The following is an 18,623-nucleotide window of genomic DNA, read 5'->3' as shown; positions in this document are numbered from 1 at the left end:
GAACAATTAGCTTGTATAAACGGTTCAACTAACCCTCAAGCACAAGACAGTACACTTCAGACAATACCAGAAGCTAACCAGATAGAACAGACACAAGTAAAAAAGCTACTTCATAGGTATTTCAATTTCATTAAGCATTTTTCTCACGACTATAACATGTCTAGGAAATCTATGATTCTTGTTTTTTATTATATTTTTGATGAACCACTCAACAAATGATTTGAACTTATCTTTAATTAACCCTCCTCTGCAATGATGAAAATATTTCAGCAACCATTACATGCAATACGTTGAGAGACACCTTGCTTCTTTGTGAATAATCATGTCGTAATTTGTTTTGGGGAACGCTTCATGTAGTTGCAATATGACACATTCTATTTAGGAGTCCACTTTCCCATGAAAAAGGTTTAGTGTAGTTATGATAGATTGCCATAAATTTAATTACACCTTCAAAAGCAGGTTTATGTCCATTAATGCTTTACTTATATTATCTGTTACTTTGATTTCAAGATCATTGTCGAAACAGAAGAAAAGACACAGAGTGGACCGAGAAAATACTGATGAGGAAGTATATAATGATCGCTCACGGCATTTAAGGAAAAGGAACAAGAAAAAGAAACTTCACCAACGACAGGAAGATAAAGTGGATGGTAATGTTATAGTTTAATATCTTTTATTTTTAATTAAAAATGTTTTTTTACCAATACATATATATTCATATTCATGTAGTATAATGGTTGCTTGTTAATTCCATCTAATGGTATTTTAGATATTGAAAATTAACACTATCAAAATACCTATTTCTGAAAAATATATCTTTAACACGATATGAATGATGAATCATTCTGGATCAGATTTTAATACATGCTGTTACAACTTTTTATTTTTTATAGAGTTGAAGTACCATATCTCTTGCCTTTTTTATATCTATGTTAGGTATTGTTTGCTTTCGCAACATCTCTATATTTTTTAAGTTTTATCGCTGGCATGTATCTGTTATTTGAGTGTGTGTGTTTGTGTTTATTGAAGTGGCCTGTATTGTTTCTCTTATATATTTCATGAACATTATTGACCCTTTTGTCATTTTCACGTTATTATTATTGTGTGATAACTGTTAATGCATTGTATTTATAGATGACATTGAACACCCAACCTGTGTTAAAAAACTCTACTACCAATCTGATGCAAGATACTACACCACTAGACATCAAGATAGGTAGTTCATGTATACGATGTATGCGTATATGCTTTTTATTTGTTTAAAAAAATGTAGATGTATTAATTGTAAATCTAGCAGTTAGTAATTAGTGTACGGTTATACAATCTATTTCACGATTTGTCAAATTGTTTATATGTTAAACTTTAGTGAATTTATAATCTTTCACATTAGTTCTTAGAAAGGCACAATTTATAACATTTCTCTTTCATATCAAATCAACATATATGAGGGAAAGAACATACATATTTCCTCTCGTTTTACTATTTGGGTTACATATCAAAAAGTATTTTGGGTATTTATACATCGTCAAACAGTTTGTGATGTGGTATGATTGATTGCCGATCAGACAACTATCCACCAGATTTCAAGAGACCAGGCTTTAAACTGTAATATGTCACTTTACAGACTTCAACCATTTGCCATAAAACATACTGTTATGTAAACTGTAAAGAGTCCCGACGGGTTCAACAAGTCAAAACAACAATAAAAAAAAGTAATGTCAGACAGATACTTACAACAATCACTCAATCAATCATTTTTATACATTATAAGAAAAAGGTCACTCGTAAATTCTTTTTATGTAATTTTCAAATCTTATTCTAGAGAAAAATTTTGAATCATAATAAAGGCAACAGTAGTATACCGCTGTTCAAAACTCATAAATCCATGGACAAAAAACTAAATCGGGGTAACAAACTAAAACCGAGGGAAACGCATTAAATATAAGAGGAGAACAACGACACAACACCGAAACGCAACACACACAGAAACGGACCAAGCATCAGACAAAATACCACGAGAATAACAAATATAACATCAAAACCAAATACATGAATTTGGGATAGACAAGTACCATGCCACGTCTTATCTTAATATCTCAAAAATAAGAAAAAACAAACGACACAACATTAAAATGCAACACACACAGAAACGAACAATAATATAACAATGGCCATCTTCCTGACTTGGTACAGGACATTTTTAAAGGGGAATAAAAATGGTGGGTTGAACCTGGTTTTGTGGCATGCCAAACCTCGCACTTTAATGGCAAAGTTAAATATAACATTGAAATGACAACATAATATTACAGGACTACAATACAAATAAATAGGAGAACATATTAGACAAAGAAAAACATGATTAATAGATAATAAAAAGCATTAGGTTTAAATTCCACACAAGACTCATCAGTGACGCCCAGATATAAAAGATCGAAAGTGAAAAAAGTACAAAGTTGTACAGCACTGAAGACTCTCTGTTCTTAATCAGGTTGATTGTCTGCTCTGGTTTTTTTATAAATGTATACTTGATTCAAAACATTTTATCAATAAGAATTAAGGTAAGGTTTGCATGAAACCTGAATTTTTTTTCTCAGGGATATTATATCAATATGATACATCATTTTGTTCCCGGAGGACTACCCAATCATTTAATGAAAAAAAATCGAACATCGCCCGTCCCGTTTTTTTCAGGTGAAAAGCTCAAAATTCCGATTTTTTACGATTTTTAGGTAAAATTGTATTTGAATTCTACTGAAATAATAATGTATGCGAGTGACTGTAAAAACTAAAACTAAATAAAACATGTATAAATAATTGTGGTCCATTCATTAATAATAAATTTTAATTTAAAATATCTAAAAAAATCCTAAAAACAAGATTTTTTTATTTTTTGGGTTAAAAAAAACGTTGCCATGGCAACAAATAACCAAAAATATCCCTTTTCCGGGTCCACCGTTTTTGTAAAAAACAGTGAACTTAAGGAATTAACTATTTGCATTTTAATGAGCTAATAAAATTGGTATGTCTCCGAACTCGTTTTTACGGAAATGGCCGTTATATGTGTTTATCTGTTATTTCTGTAAAACACAAAAAAACACACTTTTTGTTGATCTGCAAAGAACAAAGTCATCTTTAATAGCATCTTTTTTTAAAGGATCATTTTGTCTTGTAACACTTTGGGATTGACCATAATAAATGAGAGAAAACAGTGATTAACTTAGGGATGACATCAAAAGATCAGTGTAGTATAAAAAACTTAATTCAAATAGTTTTTTTTTTTGGGGGGGGGATAAAAGTTGCTGCAAGTTTTGGTAATTTGACATCGATTTTACATATATCCATATCGGTTAATCAATTTTCCTAAATTAAGTTATGAGGGGGAGGGGGGGGGGGGGTCAGTGAACAAACTATGTGAATTAAAATTTTTCTTTTATCCTACATTAAACTTTTGATGTAGTCTCTTATCTTTTATGCCCACAACTATCAATCGGAAGGGGAGGTGTTTAACTTTTGTCATACTTGTGTATTAATACATGTACAAGACTCTGATTTTGAAGGAAACACTTATATTCTTTCAGTGCTTCAAACTAATATTTTAAATCTTAGAAAAGCATTCAAATTGCCATTAAAAGTAATGAAAATTGCTTCATTGTCCCATGTTGGATGAAAAGACATCAGTTTTGACTATAGTAAAGTCATTTACATCAGCCGTGTTTATTCCATTCATTTAAATCTAGACATCAACAAATGCTATTCAAATACGATCAAACATTTATGACTAAGCAGGGGAAAGCCTTGCGGGAGAAATATAAGATTACTGGTTTTATTTGTCCAATTGTTACACATGATGTTCAGACTTGGGGTCTTTGACCAAACAAACAAACTACGTGCTCCTTATACATGATGAAAGACGCCATCGGATACAGACGATGGTCTTGGAATACAAATGACCAGCCGTATATGTATCGTTGATATTTAAAATAAGAAATGCAGTTATGTAGACCTGTAATATGAAAATCTTCCACATTTCAATAAATTAAAATCAGTTCAATGAAATTCACAGGAGTAACGGCACTGTAGTTGAGGAATCCCCATCGTCAATTGGCGATTTAATGTTCGCAAAAGCAATTTTACTGTCCACGCGTAGGGGAGACAGTAACACGGAAATTTGCGACCGTCAAATCAAAATTGATTGTGGCTACTCTTCAACCACAGTTATGTTATTCTGATTATAATGCATTACACAAAGAAATAATACGTTAGAGCTTGGAATAAATGAATAATGTGTCCATGGGACACTGATGATGCCCCCTCTTACATAAACATGAAACATTATAAAGCATTACGTATAAATTTTATAACATTTGGTAAAAGCAAACTAAAGTTGGAGAACAGAAACGAAAAATTCAGAAAACGACCTCATAAAAATACTTCAAGCGTCGTCACTACTTTATTATGATCTCTTATATAAGGAGAAATGCTAAAAACTAACAATTTCCCGGATTGTATAGTGATTCCGTATGTAGAGACACATTACCATCCTTGTTTTTAGATAAATTGATTCAAAGTTGACTGATATGCATAGAAGTTTGTTTGATTAGAGGTTGTAAAATGTCCAGTGGCAAATACTTCAGGCATGTTAAGGACGACACAGTACAATAGCTTAATGCATCCATAAAAAATTACTATAAGAAACAGTTGTAAAAGTGATTGATAAAAATAAAATCAATTCGAATGATGTAAACGTGTTGGTTGTGTGCGTCTTTGCGGAAAAGACCAAGTTCAACATTCTGTCATTCGTAAAAATTATGCAATAAAAATATCTGAGAATATATATATGCATTACTCTATAAGTAAAAAGACATGGCACATTATGTAAATTTTTAAACTAAATTGAATAAAAGTGTCACAAAAATGTGCCGTTTTTCATTCAATCCTGCGTGTCTATAATTTGTATTTATACTGTATAAAAAATCGGAAACGGCGTGCATCAGACTTACAAATTCAAAAACAAGACAGCTTAACAGTCAGTGAAAAAGTTACCGGGGTTCTTGAAGCAGAATAAACCACACTTCTATCTTGTTAAAGGACAAGACGGGGACAAGCCATAAAAACACTAGAAACTAGACCGATTTCTATTGAAATCAGCTTTCCATGCATTAGTTTTTTTTAGGTTTAATGGCGGGAGACAAGAGAAAGGGGACGGGAGAATGGAGAAAGGTATCTTCTGTCCGACCATTCATAAATCTAGAACTGTAAAAGGGACGACATCAAAATTCAAATTCAAATTCAAATCTATTCTGGGGTTTTGTGGCAAAAAGCATTGTGCATAAGTTTTATATCAGTTGGTTAAGGAAGACTAAAGTTAGAGAATGGGAACCAATTTTGTAAAAACGGACGTACACTATATGATACGTACATTCGGATCAATGTACAAACAGACAAGGATATAACTCAATGCCTCTTTGCTACGGCGGGGGCATAAAAATGTACATTTATGAAATAAAATAAAACTCCGCGAAACTTCATGAATTGTTTTTGCACAAAGACGTTTTGGCTAAACGTGATGTCATATAAATGAAAACTAACACACTGAAGGTCATAACGTTACTTGTACGATTCAAATTTTGATAAAATTACATCAAAACGACGATTTTGAGTTATCTCCCTGTGTACGCAAACCTTACCTTAATATTGAATTCTAGCCTTGAGATATTTAGTCTCCTAATTAATAAGTCTATCAATCAATCAATCAAACAATGAAAAGTCTGACCTTGATGTATAATGTAGTATTTAAAGAAATTATGCAGAAATATGTATACTGTTTATTTTAACAGACAAATATATTTCAAAGTGAAAGACCATCGGTACAGTCTCACTGTCAAAAGACCAAGAAATGAGACAATCATAGAACTTGAAGATAGCAGACACGGATCAAAACATTCCGTTGATTCCAAGGCTTAAGTCGTTGTTATATCAATTGTTTGCTTATTGAAGTACAATTTTAATACGTTTGTTACATATACAGCTCTTTCATATTTTGACTTGTTGCGATTAAAAAAATATTTTTATTAATAGCTTCCCCCTTTTCAATGTGCCTTGTTTGGTATTGTAATTATTTAATATGTTACTTTTTTAATTTATTTGACCAATGTCGTGTTTTGTGTCCTAACCTAAAAGAATCATTTATTATCGGTATAAGATATCTCTGTAATTGTCTTACCTGTACTTGCACTGATCGTGTCTTTTTTGATATTGTAACATGTGGATTATTGAGTATTGACTCAGATGGCTGGTGATGCAGCATACCATCTTACACTTATACTGTCTCGCTTATTTTTGACGTCCCTGCTATTTCAGGTTTGTTTTCGCTACTATAATCTTTCTAGTCGTTTTATGATATTTTTTTCATTGATAAAATTATGTCGCCTTAGATTAAACAATGTCAGAATTCAGCTCGAATTAATCAGACAATTAGGTCAACGACAACACGTTTTTGTGGTTGATTGTACATACATACTGCATATTATATACAATTTCTCTCTATAAATTAAAACGATGTAAATGTTAATACGAGGGTGTCAAAATTAAAACACACTGTTAAAACTCAGAACCCATCTGCACCAGGAATGCTCAAAGTTATATAGGAATCGATGCATCAATATCGAGTTACATCAACGGTCATATGACCAAAGGAAAAAAATAGTACGGTGACTTATAACGGTGAAAGAAAGGTAAAAGAAAAATATGCTCACCCTTGCATGATGATCTTTTTTTTGTATTTTTTTTAAAGACAAATACAAAGTGTAAAACGTGTTTGTTTTAACATAAACAGTAGATCGCCAGCCAACTGGACTGTGTTAAGAAAATTGAAGCATGGAAGTAAAAATACGAAACCATGAAAAAAAAATCGTTCACATATGGGATTTAACATACGAGATATCCGTGTTGTAGATTTAGAGGTATTTGTAATAGAGTTTGCCTAGCTACGCGTCGCTTTGTTATTCAAATTTGCGACAGCTTCATTTTCCTATTACGAAGGCCAGGCTTAAAATATATTACAATTATCTGAATTAAAATCCCACATATTAAAATAAATTCCACCTCAGTAAATACTATTGTCTCGAATCGCTATAAAGGAAAACGTCGACGGAGTTGTTACATCGTCTATATCAATTATAAAATCTGACGTCATATGTATATTGCCGATGTCAAACATTACACAAAACACTAGACAAATGTAGCACTAATAGTACATTTCTAATAATTCAATTATTGCAAACAGAAGATTTCTTTTAAAGGACTGCATATCAACACAATAACAAATTCAAAATGGTGGCCTTCCTCAGTTACGGACTTGCAACGTTTAAGATAACACTTTAAATCATCCGTAAAAATCATATTAAGATTATTGTATCAATAATAGTGCATTTTATATTTACTATACGTTAAGCTAAAGTTATTGTGAGGCGTAACAGGCATTTGTTATGGACGCTTAAACATGTTCAAAACCAAAACCGTAAATAACTAGAATTTCCAATTCAAAACGGAAAGAACCTTATCAAATGGCGAAATCAAAAGCACCAACACACCAAACGAAAAGAACTTGAACATTCCTGCACCATTTGATATCTGTGTTCGGGAGTTGTCTCATTGAAATAATACTTAAGATTGTGCATTAACTGTTATTTTATTTGGATGACAGATAAAGACAACGATTTGAAATTAAAAAAAAAAATATTGCGTCAGTTCAGAATCGCATAATAAGACATATTCTATACAAACTATATAATTAAGTGTTCACGCTACGAAAATAGAAACATCTTTGGCGAACCTAGCTTTTAAAAGCTTGTACTAATACTTTTTTTTATGTTGCACGACACGACGCTAATGATGTTTTATACATTCTGATGACTTGCAACATCTTTGCGATTTTAAAATATTTATTCAGTGTTTTTAAACAAATGTTTATTTTGATATACGGAAGCCAACTGTAAACACAATATTGCTATTAAAAGTAGAAATACGGAAGCAACTTTTATACATAACTTAGGATGTAAAGTACTTGAATTTTAAGCTTCTCGTTGTTGGTCTACCTTTATAAATATTCACAAATACATTTGCAAAGGCTTTGTTACGTTTCTATTCACAATTCAATTGCTATCAACATGTTAAAAATATTATTGAAAGAAATTCCTATAAGATGTATGAGAAAGATTACAGGATGAATGGCTGTTAACGCCCAGGTGCATGTCCAATGCATTTTTTTAACGATTTGAATTGAATATGAATATATTTTATACTAGGATAACACACTCAACTTGAACGTCTATCATTTTCATTTACAATGATATAATTTGACTTTCAATGTTTAACCTTGATCATCAATAGAAATTCAGAAACTACAACATGTACAAGGGAGATGATTTATTTCAAAATATTTGCAATTGCATGTACATCCGTATTCGATTCCTTCATTAACTTATCTTTGCCATATTCATAGTGTAGACAATTTAAAGTAAACACAGAACTCTGATATTTTGCCAATAGAAACGATCAAATAATGGTAAATATGAATTAGCCCGCTCACTAATTTTGTGCCAACTTTTAATCCGCCAATTGGTAGAGATCAAAAGCACACACACGAAAAAAAAATACATATTAATTTGCTCCTTTTAACAAATAATTAAGAAATTGTATGCAAATTGATGAATGTGTCATGGAAAATTTTGAAATATTTATTTCCTTCACCTTTAGTAGCAATATACCAACTCCACCTGCATATGGGATATATATTTTCCACCTTATGAAGTATTCAAGAGCGTGCAGGTTCTCCTCAGACGTCACCAGTGTTTGAGCATAGAGTTGATGAACCCAGGTAATGTCAAAGAAAATATTTTCTAAAAAAGGTCATCGGCAGATACCGTAAACACGTTGATAAATATGCCGTATCAACTTTACTAATAATACACAATGGACTAGAAGTATAACATCTAGGTAATGGTGTCGTTTATCATCTTATAAAATTAAGTGTTATAGTGTTGTATTATTTGTCTTTTGAATCATTTCTTTGATTGTTTAGTCAATTTTCGTTCATATACATTTGACATGGCTCGTATACATCCCTTCATTGTGTAATTTTACTGTTAATTTTTGTATATTTGTCTTTAATTTGCCTAATATTTGCTTTGTTTATATACATAAAGGCAACAAAACTTTGAACGTTTTGAAAAACTAAGGATTTTCTTATCGCAGGCATAAATTACCTTAGCCGTATTTGTCACAACTTTTTGGAATTTTGGATCCTCAATGCTCTTTAACTTTGTACTTGTTTGGGTTTATAAATATTTTTGATTTGAGCGTCACTGACGAGTCTTATGTAGACGAAACGCGCGTCTTGCGTACTAAATTATAATCCTGGTACCTTTGATAACTACTTGAAGACTACTTTAGATGTTTATGCTAATGCACAGATTGAGTTCGTGTTTCTCAAACTGTTTAATGTACTGATGCATTGTGTTGATAGTTTAAATGAGTTTGTCAGTTCTTCTTTCATAATAGTTGAATGTCTTATTAGTAGCTTCTGTCTCAGTGTCACACATATGCTAAGTAACTTCTAAGTGATCTAGGTTGTAATATTTCTTTTTCGAAGTGTGCAAGTTAAATTATGTCTCTCTGATACGGGTGCTCCATGACCGGAGGAAATAACTAAGAGAAGACAATCTAGAACTCTCTGAATATTTAAAACAGTTATTCAGTATTCACACTCTATTTCATGGCTATTGATTTATACTGTTCAAACAGCTGCAGTAAATGAAGGGCATACGATACAGTTTGATCTCATAATGAAATTGTGATGACAGTTTGCAAATAGGCTATTCTTATACCTGCTTAAATCAAATGTGTAATAAAAAATATACCTTCATGTGCTACTTTTTGAGTAAAATGAGGAACGTATTTTCCTTCCGACAGAAATGCTTAACCTTTTTTTTTTAAGTTAAACACAAGCTGTTTTTTCATAAATAATCTATAGTTGTTTCTCTTTTATATAAGTTTTCTTAAAGTTTATGATTTGTTTGGTTTAAAAATAACTAAAATGTATCAAATGTACATGAATGTGAAAAAAGCGTCATTTTGTATTTATCATATTTAAAAAAAAATGCATTATTGAATTTTTCATGAAAATTGGTACAGATAATCTTCATACGTATTAAAAACGAATGTCATTTTAAAAAAAGACCAGTCTATGAACTCGTTTGAAAGTTAAACCATTTAAATAAGAAATTGAAACCGTTCGAACAATTAATCTTTTCCTATAGGTCACAGTTTGACATCGCGAAAATAACATTTTACGTATGCAACGGCATCACTTCCACTGTAACTGTATCGTTTCCCCTAATGTATGTAGCTGTACACAGTTATGAAAAAGACTTACAATTGACACTCATAGTTTTTAAACATCATCTTTTCTTTCCTTTCCAACAAATAAGGCTCAATATTTGAGTTATGCATGTGTATATGTATGGAAAGAGAATCTTCCATAGATTTTTTATAGTTATAATTATGTTGAAATTTAGTCTCATTTTTGTGTAGGCGTTGCAGCAATCTTCATTTATTTGATTTAAAATATTGCAAAAAGGGAGTAAAAATGTCACAAAAGTCTCCAAAACTTGGTCCCAAGAAAAATTCCAATAAGTAAGAGTGACTAAATAGTGTATTGACGATTTAAAGATCAATGTGAGTTTTTAATAAAAAAAAAACAACATTCATTTATAATTACAATGGATGTTGTCTACATAAGAAAATGCCAGTACCAAGTCAGTAATATGAGCTTTTGAGCTCTTGTGTTTGCCCTTCGATTAGGCACTTTCCGTTTTGAGTGTAGTATTGTTTATGATCTGCTTTGCATGTTGCTTTATTAATATTTTGAATAATTAAGTTGTTGAGTTGCCGTCTGCATGAATAACATCCAACTTTTTATCGGAGGTCAAAAGCGAATAACTATAAAAATGAACTCGCAGAAATAGTAAGAAAAAAGTAAAATCACAAAAATACTGAAAATCAATTCTGAAAGTCCATAATCACATGGCAAAATCAAATAACAAAACGTATCAAAAACGAATGGACAAGAACTGTCATATTCCTGACTTGGTACAGGCATTTTCAAATGTAGAAAATGGTGGATTAAACCTGGTTCTATAGCGCTAACCCTCTCACTTAATGACAGTCTCATCAAATTCCGTTATATTTACATTGATGCGTTAAATAAACAGACACAATAAATAAAATAGTCAAAATATGGGTACATCAGTCAAGAACCACACGATTTGTAACTAGCTTCAATAAAGGCAATAGTAGTATACCACTTTTCGAAAATCGTATATCCACAAATCTGGATTAAAAACTAAAACCGATAGAAACACATCAGCTGTTAGAGTAGAACTGAAGTGAACAAAAAAACAAACGACAATGCAACACACACTGAAACGAAGCATAAGATAACAACTGCCATCTTCCTGACTTGGTACTGGACGTTTTAAAGAAAAGGGGATTGCATCTGGTTGTGTGGATAGTCAAACCCCGCACCTTTATGGTTTTGTTAAATATTTAACACTATAATGACATCATAACATGACAAAGATACAGTAAAAATAAAAGCAAAAACATTAAGGACAGAGAAATACACCATAAATTAAACAAAAGAGGCCTTATAAAGAAGACAAGGAGGTCAATTAGTGCTACTTATCATCCTAAAATCATGTTTTGTATAATATTAACTGTTTGTAGGAAGATGTGATATATATTTGATCATTTATTGGTCAATGCTTTATTATATCATGATGCGGCTTGGTTTGGATTTTTCAAAGAAATTTTGCCCGAAGCACTAGTACTGTAGATGTCGTCTTACAATACACCAGATTTTTTCTCAAACTATTTCACTGATTATGACAAAATTTGATAGGAATGCTTGAAATAACCAGTATTACATAAGAAAAAGTGTCATTCAGATTATTCAACACAATTTCTGCTTGAAGTGTTATAACACCAAATCATGGTACGTCACATCCAGTTGCATACGAAAATAGGTCGAAAAAATCCCTTGAATTTGATAGTTGTATGTTATTATCTTACATTTTATTGCAGTTAAACTCATCGGAGTACGCACAGAATGTACGCTGAAAATCAATATAGTTTTATAAATATTTTAATAGCCTAAAGTACTATCAATAAATTATGCAGAACCCTATCCGTTTCGTAGATATAGATTGTTATCTAACAAGAAGTTTATTATTGGGTTGCTATTTCGGAAATGATTTAGTACACCATTGTTATATTATGTTGTTGTTTCTGATCTATCCCTATATGTCATCCCGTCTTTTCGTATAGCTTATGTTACATGGTTCATTTTATTAGTTGTTATTTTTTATGTTATATTATATGTTTGTTGTTATTGTGTTCCGTTTTAGACACACAAAAAGGTAATTGTATTTCTTTATAGATTTTGCGACTTTTTGGTTGTTTTGTTTGTTTCTTTTACCATTGGTTGAATAATCATTCAACTCGACGACAATTTTGCTATGAGAACGTTAAATCAATTCGGAAATGGTGCTGCATTTTTTCCTCATCAACATTTTTTCCGAATCAGTATCATATTGTCTTAATTATGTCAAAAACCAGTATTCAGACAATTCCAGAGAGACTACACAAACTACGAACAAGAACGTGTAAAGGTGAATATCAGTATTAATAGAAAATGTCAAAACAAAAGTTTTAAAGAATCTTCATTGTTGTCAAAGAAGGTAACATGTACGGTTGTTTTGATATTTGAAATAAGCGCACAATGCATTCATAATTTGTCGTTTCAGTATCTGATGCATCCTGGATAATATTTCCAAAAGTGTACACCAACACTTTGTGATTTGTTTAAAACGTTCCAAACAATTGAAATTAAAACCAATGACGTAACGTTTTGGTGTTCGAACAATGTGATTGCCCATAGTTGGCTAGATTCTGAAACGGTGAATTACTTCATTATATATATAATAAACATGAAGAACAATCAAGACTTTGCTAGTATATCTACTATTTTATATAAATAAGTGTTTGAAAATATAAAATTATCTCTTGTATTTTTTTCATGTTCTCATGTTCTTTTTGAACGTAAAACCAAATTCACCCAGTGAAATAACAAATACGATAACCCTGATATGATCAAGAGTATACATTGTTAAACAATGTGCAATAAAAGTAGGAAAATATACTAATACTGACGATAACCATTGTTTATACAAGGTTCAGAACTGAAGTAAACCAATCAGTTGTATCGGCATCACATCTCTGCATAGTCTTTCCAAACAGGCGACAAAGTTTGGTCAGATAGGAAAAAGAAAACGCTCTACAGTCAATGGTATTTCCACACGCCTTCGCACATTCAACTTTCGCAATTAAACCATTACTGTGTATAACTTCAGATTTCAGCGGCTGACTTGAAATGGCTAAAGAGTTGAATGCTGTTCTATAGCGCTGATAAGTTGGAACACTTTTGACTTCTCCATTTTCTTCTACAATGTAAATCTGAGTTTAAAATTGAGAATGGAAATAGGGAATGTGTCAAAGCGACAACATACTGACCATAGAGCAGACAACATATTGTTTATTCAACTAAAATTACAAAAACAAGTGTGAACAAGCGCTTAGAAGAATTGGTGCAAAGAGTTAAATATTATTCTCCGTTGAGAAAGCGTGCCTACCCAATCTCCGTAAAGCGCTCGTTTCCTTTCCGGATACTCAGTATACTACGCGCGTCATATATAGGTAAAACGCTACTATTTGTTCTGCCAAAAATGGATGAAATATTTCGAAAGTCTCTGCAAATAATTTCTACAAAATTTTTAAATGGGTTTAAAAATGTATATTGTTAATATATAAAAAAGATGTGGTATGATTGCCAATGAGACGACTATCCCCAAAAGACCAACATGACACCACACTACAAACCATTAAAAGTCTGAAATGGCCTATATCTGTACTCGACTGTATTGATTTTTACTCGACCAGTCTGAATTCGTCTGAGATTTACTTGATAATACTCGACTGTAGTCTGAACCATACTTAACAGTCTGAATGTGTACTTGACCAGTACTTAACCATTTTATACGAGTCTGAACCGTACTCGACATAGTCTGAACCGTACTCGACCTAGTCTGAACCATACTCGACCCAGTCTGAACCATACTCGACCAAGTCTTAACCAACCTAGACCTATTCTTTGTATCTATCAACTGAATTTTATCAATTTAGGATTTTTTTTTAATAAAAATGAAATTTGAACAACAACTTGAAATTAAAAATGTGTTCAATACAGTATTGAAATTAAAATTTCACAATAATCAATCATAATATAACTTCAACTCAATATTAATCAACACTTACATAATAATATATATCAACTATTAAAATATAAATAAAACAAGCTGATCAAATAATCTAAAAAAATGAATTGCGACTAATATTTTCAATATTATTCAAAATGTTATGAATATTTCGGAAGTATTTTATGGTAACTGGACTATAGTATAGATTTATGGTGTCAGTTGAGTTCAGGTAATAATGCAGTGAATGTTTTTTTATTAAGATATATATAAAATAGTATATAAAACAACTTAATAATTTTTTAAGAAATGAGAGCTTAATTGTTTTGTTTTATTAAACCAAGAATTTAATATAATCATGATAATAGAATTTTCATAGCAATCCTTGATAATCTTTTAAAAAAGGAAATGAATTCCAAAGTAACAGTAAAAAAAAAATTTCAATTAATTTAAGTATTTTATTGTCAAATTAACATGGCATACATAAAGCACTTTAATATGTTCTAATTACCTCAGTACATGTGTGTTGAACAGGTAAAAAGAAAGCCCTATTTTCTTAAATTTGTGTATTATACTTATCTAGTACATACATGTATATTCGAAAGGCCTTGTTATTTAATTTAAACAGGATGTTGCAATTTTTAATCAATGTTATTTAGAATTTAATACCTCTGACCAGGTGTGATCTTCTTTATGAGTTTGCCCCAAAGCAGAGGTTATACTTTATATTTCACCACTAATCAGAAAAACAATTTTATTTATTTATTCATTTAATTTTATCTCTTTTTGATATAAGTTATATATAATATATTTTATTTTATCTTGAATATAATCAGAGATATATTTCTTTTATACGATTAATTTTTTTTATAAATTTTGTCGGCTGTTGTTATATATGTCAGTTAAAAAGAAATTTATTTTAACAGTTACAAAAGTAGAGGTTTTTTGGTCTAGTATGGTTCAGACTGGTCGAGTATTGTTCAGACCTTTGGTTAAGTATGGTTTAGACTGGAAAAAATGGTCGAGTACATGTCGAGAATGGGTTAAGACTGTTTCAGACTGGTCGAGTAATAGTTCAGACTATTTTCAACGGCAAAGATAAGGGTCAAGTACGATTCAGTACAGTCAAGTATGGTTCAGACTGGGGTCGAGTAATGTCAAGTAAAAGTCAGACCAATTCAGACTGGTCGAGTAAAAATCAGTACAGTCGAGTACATATATAGGCCATTTAAGACTTTAATGGTTTGTAGTGCCAACATTAACAACTATAGGTCACCGTACGGCCTTCAACTACACTAGTAGATATATAAATAAAATTTAATTTCGAAATGCTCTTAAAGTCCTTTAAACGTGACGTTACGTTACTGTTAGTTACATTCATCCATGATTATCACAAAGATATGAAACCGGTTGGAGAAAAATATAGAGAATTAAAGGACTTTAAAATCATTTCGAAATTTAATTTAATTTATATATATACGTCAGTTTTAATCTAGCGGCGTACTACAGTACATGATATATAGGGCATGGAGATGTTATTTTTACAGATCAGCTAAATTATCTATAGTAAAGGATCCTACAAATTAATGTAAGATACAATCACAGAAAATAATTATATTTATAAGTACGTCTGAGCCAGTGACAACTCTACAACAGATTTATATCATGTACTGTAGTACGCCGCTAGATTAAAGCTGACGTTGAAAGGTAACACATGGCCAGCGAAAGCTTTATTTTTATGAAGCCCAGGTGGTCGTGTGGTCTAGCGGGACGGCTACAGTGCAGGCGATTTGGTGTCACGATATTGCAGTAGCATGGGTTCGAATCCCGGCGAGGGAAGAACAAAAAATTTGCGAAAGCAAATTTACAGGTCTAACATTGTTGGGTTGATGTTTAGACGAGTTGCATATACATAATGCACACAGACATGTATCACCATCACTGCTGGTGATCCATGGACAAATCTGTTGTAGAGTTGTCACTGGCTCAGACCCACTTATATAAGAATATTGTACCCTTACATACAATCACCGTTCTCCTAAGTTGACTGTTTTCACCTACCTTGGTTACACAAAAAAGTCAACCTAATGCCAGAAAAAGGGAATATTACCGTGTTCCCTTAAATGTAATGATATGAAGTTAGTACGGAACGGATGTGAGCTCTGCGCTGGAGATTGATGATTACCTAGTAAGTTTTCAGTTATGTGTAACAATCATTATATATACCTTGTACTTTATAAAGAGATTTCTCAAGACATTGAAAGACATCATATCAAACTTTGATATAATATGAAAAAGGCTACATGTGATTTGTACGCAGCTATGTCCGATCACAATGTTGACGGTAGTTATGATGCCTTGTGTCAAGAGGGTGTGTTCATCTGCAAAATTAGAATATTCTCTTAACTAGCATATATTATGTTTAGAGGCGAACTGATGCCTGCCCTTTTAATGCGGAATTTTCCCGATGCGTTGAAGACCCATTGTTTGCCTCGTGCTAATTCCTGTTCTTAGGTCGCCTTGATGCCACTCTTTGAAAAAATCACCGTTTAATTTTTTTAAAAGGAAATATCAATACTGCAAACAAATTGGTTAATAGCAGAGCTTTTGATAGCTCCTATCAAGTATATAATCAGAAGTGTGATTCATACCATCACATTTTTGCATAGACATTTGAGTCTAATTTTGATTGCTGTAAATTGACCTCTTAAACTTGTTTGGTAGTTTTATTTCGTTTGTTTTGCATCTTAATACGCATATTGTTTTGGGGGTAATGATTATACAAATATTAAACATGTTTCTGAAAAGATAATATCAGCCTAAATTGAAACCGTACCAATCATGGGGGTAATACGATATATAGATATTTTATATCTTCCGCCACAACTTTGTGACACGTTCCCAATACACGGTGTATTACATTGTGATTCACAGAGAGGTCGTGTTCTTGCAAGATCTAAGTTTGTTTCATTGCCACAAAGGCACCATTGCCGATCCTGTAAAAGACAATAATGAAACTTGAATAAAAACGTTGAAAGGAATTAATCTTATGTTGTGAAAACTCTCAAACTTATAATATATTTTAAGTACTTGCATTTGTTTAATAAGTGTATTAATGCTTCATTAGATATTTATTATAATAACATTTTGAGTTTGATCAGCTCACCGATGTTTGCATTAGGTTAGGAATTATTACACATTTTTCCATAGTGCATAACTGATGAGGAATACATTTTCGAAATACGCCTCTGGCGCAGCCCCGTAAATGCCTTAAATACCCTAAAAGCGAAAATATCACTCGAATATATGTTTGTAATGCGCAGTTGAAACCACATCTAGCAAGGAATTCCGTTCTTACCGCAGATTATTATTAGCTTTTTGTGAGTTTTGTTATAAGTGCGAATTCGAATTAATCATAGTCACCTTACAAGCTTCAATGATGAGCACCATCCATACCGTAAATCAATTCAATCAAAGACCTTTTGATGGCCTTACAATTACTTTTGGGTGATAAACAGACATAGTTTTTTTTTTAATAAATTTTACTTTTAATTTGCTCTTTGCATCTGTATAAACAGTGAATTTGTGTCTTTAATGAATATCCATGTCCGTGATTTTTATCAAATTGTCCACAGTATGTATATGACCAATAGTTTTTGAACAAGTTTAATGCAATTCTTATCATGAACAATTACGACTAAAATGCTTTAGTTCTTCAAATGCAGATGGGACAAAAATCAAAAGGCAATTCCAAAGGGAAAATATAAGAGACAGCTACTGGCGGTCAAGTATATTTTCTTTATCATTGAAATACAACAAAAAGAACTCTCTGATAAATTTTAAATTTTCTACTTTTTGAGGAAAATTCAACAGTAAAATCAATTAAATTGTAATAAGAAAAAAGTTAAATTACAAAAATACTGAACTCAGAGGAAAATCAATTCGGAAAGTCCATAATCACATGGCAAAATCAAATAACAAAACTCATCAAAAACGAATGGACAAGAACTGCCATATTCCTGACGGCTTCTCATCAATACTTCATCAATAATAGATAAAAAAAGATTTGCCAGGATTCTTCGTTTCTTCTTCAAAAATACAAAAACACAAACTAATGTCCATGAAAATTCAATGAATTTATTTGTCTTGGATAAAAAAAACGTTGCTAAATGAAAGTTTTAAATACATTATACGATACTTAATTTGTTTGATAGTTTTATCTCAGATTGGTAAGTTTTATATGTTTCAGGT

The sequence above is a fragment of the Mytilus galloprovincialis genome, chromosome 8, assembly GCF_965363235.1.
Source record: "Mytilus galloprovincialis chromosome 8, xbMytGall1.hap1.1, whole genome shotgun sequence".
Lineage (NCBI taxonomy): Eukaryota > Metazoa > Mollusca > Bivalvia > Mytilida > Mytilidae > Mytilus > Mytilus galloprovincialis.
The sequence above is the reverse complement of the archived record's forward strand: the minus strand, read 5'-3'. Positions refer to the sequence as shown.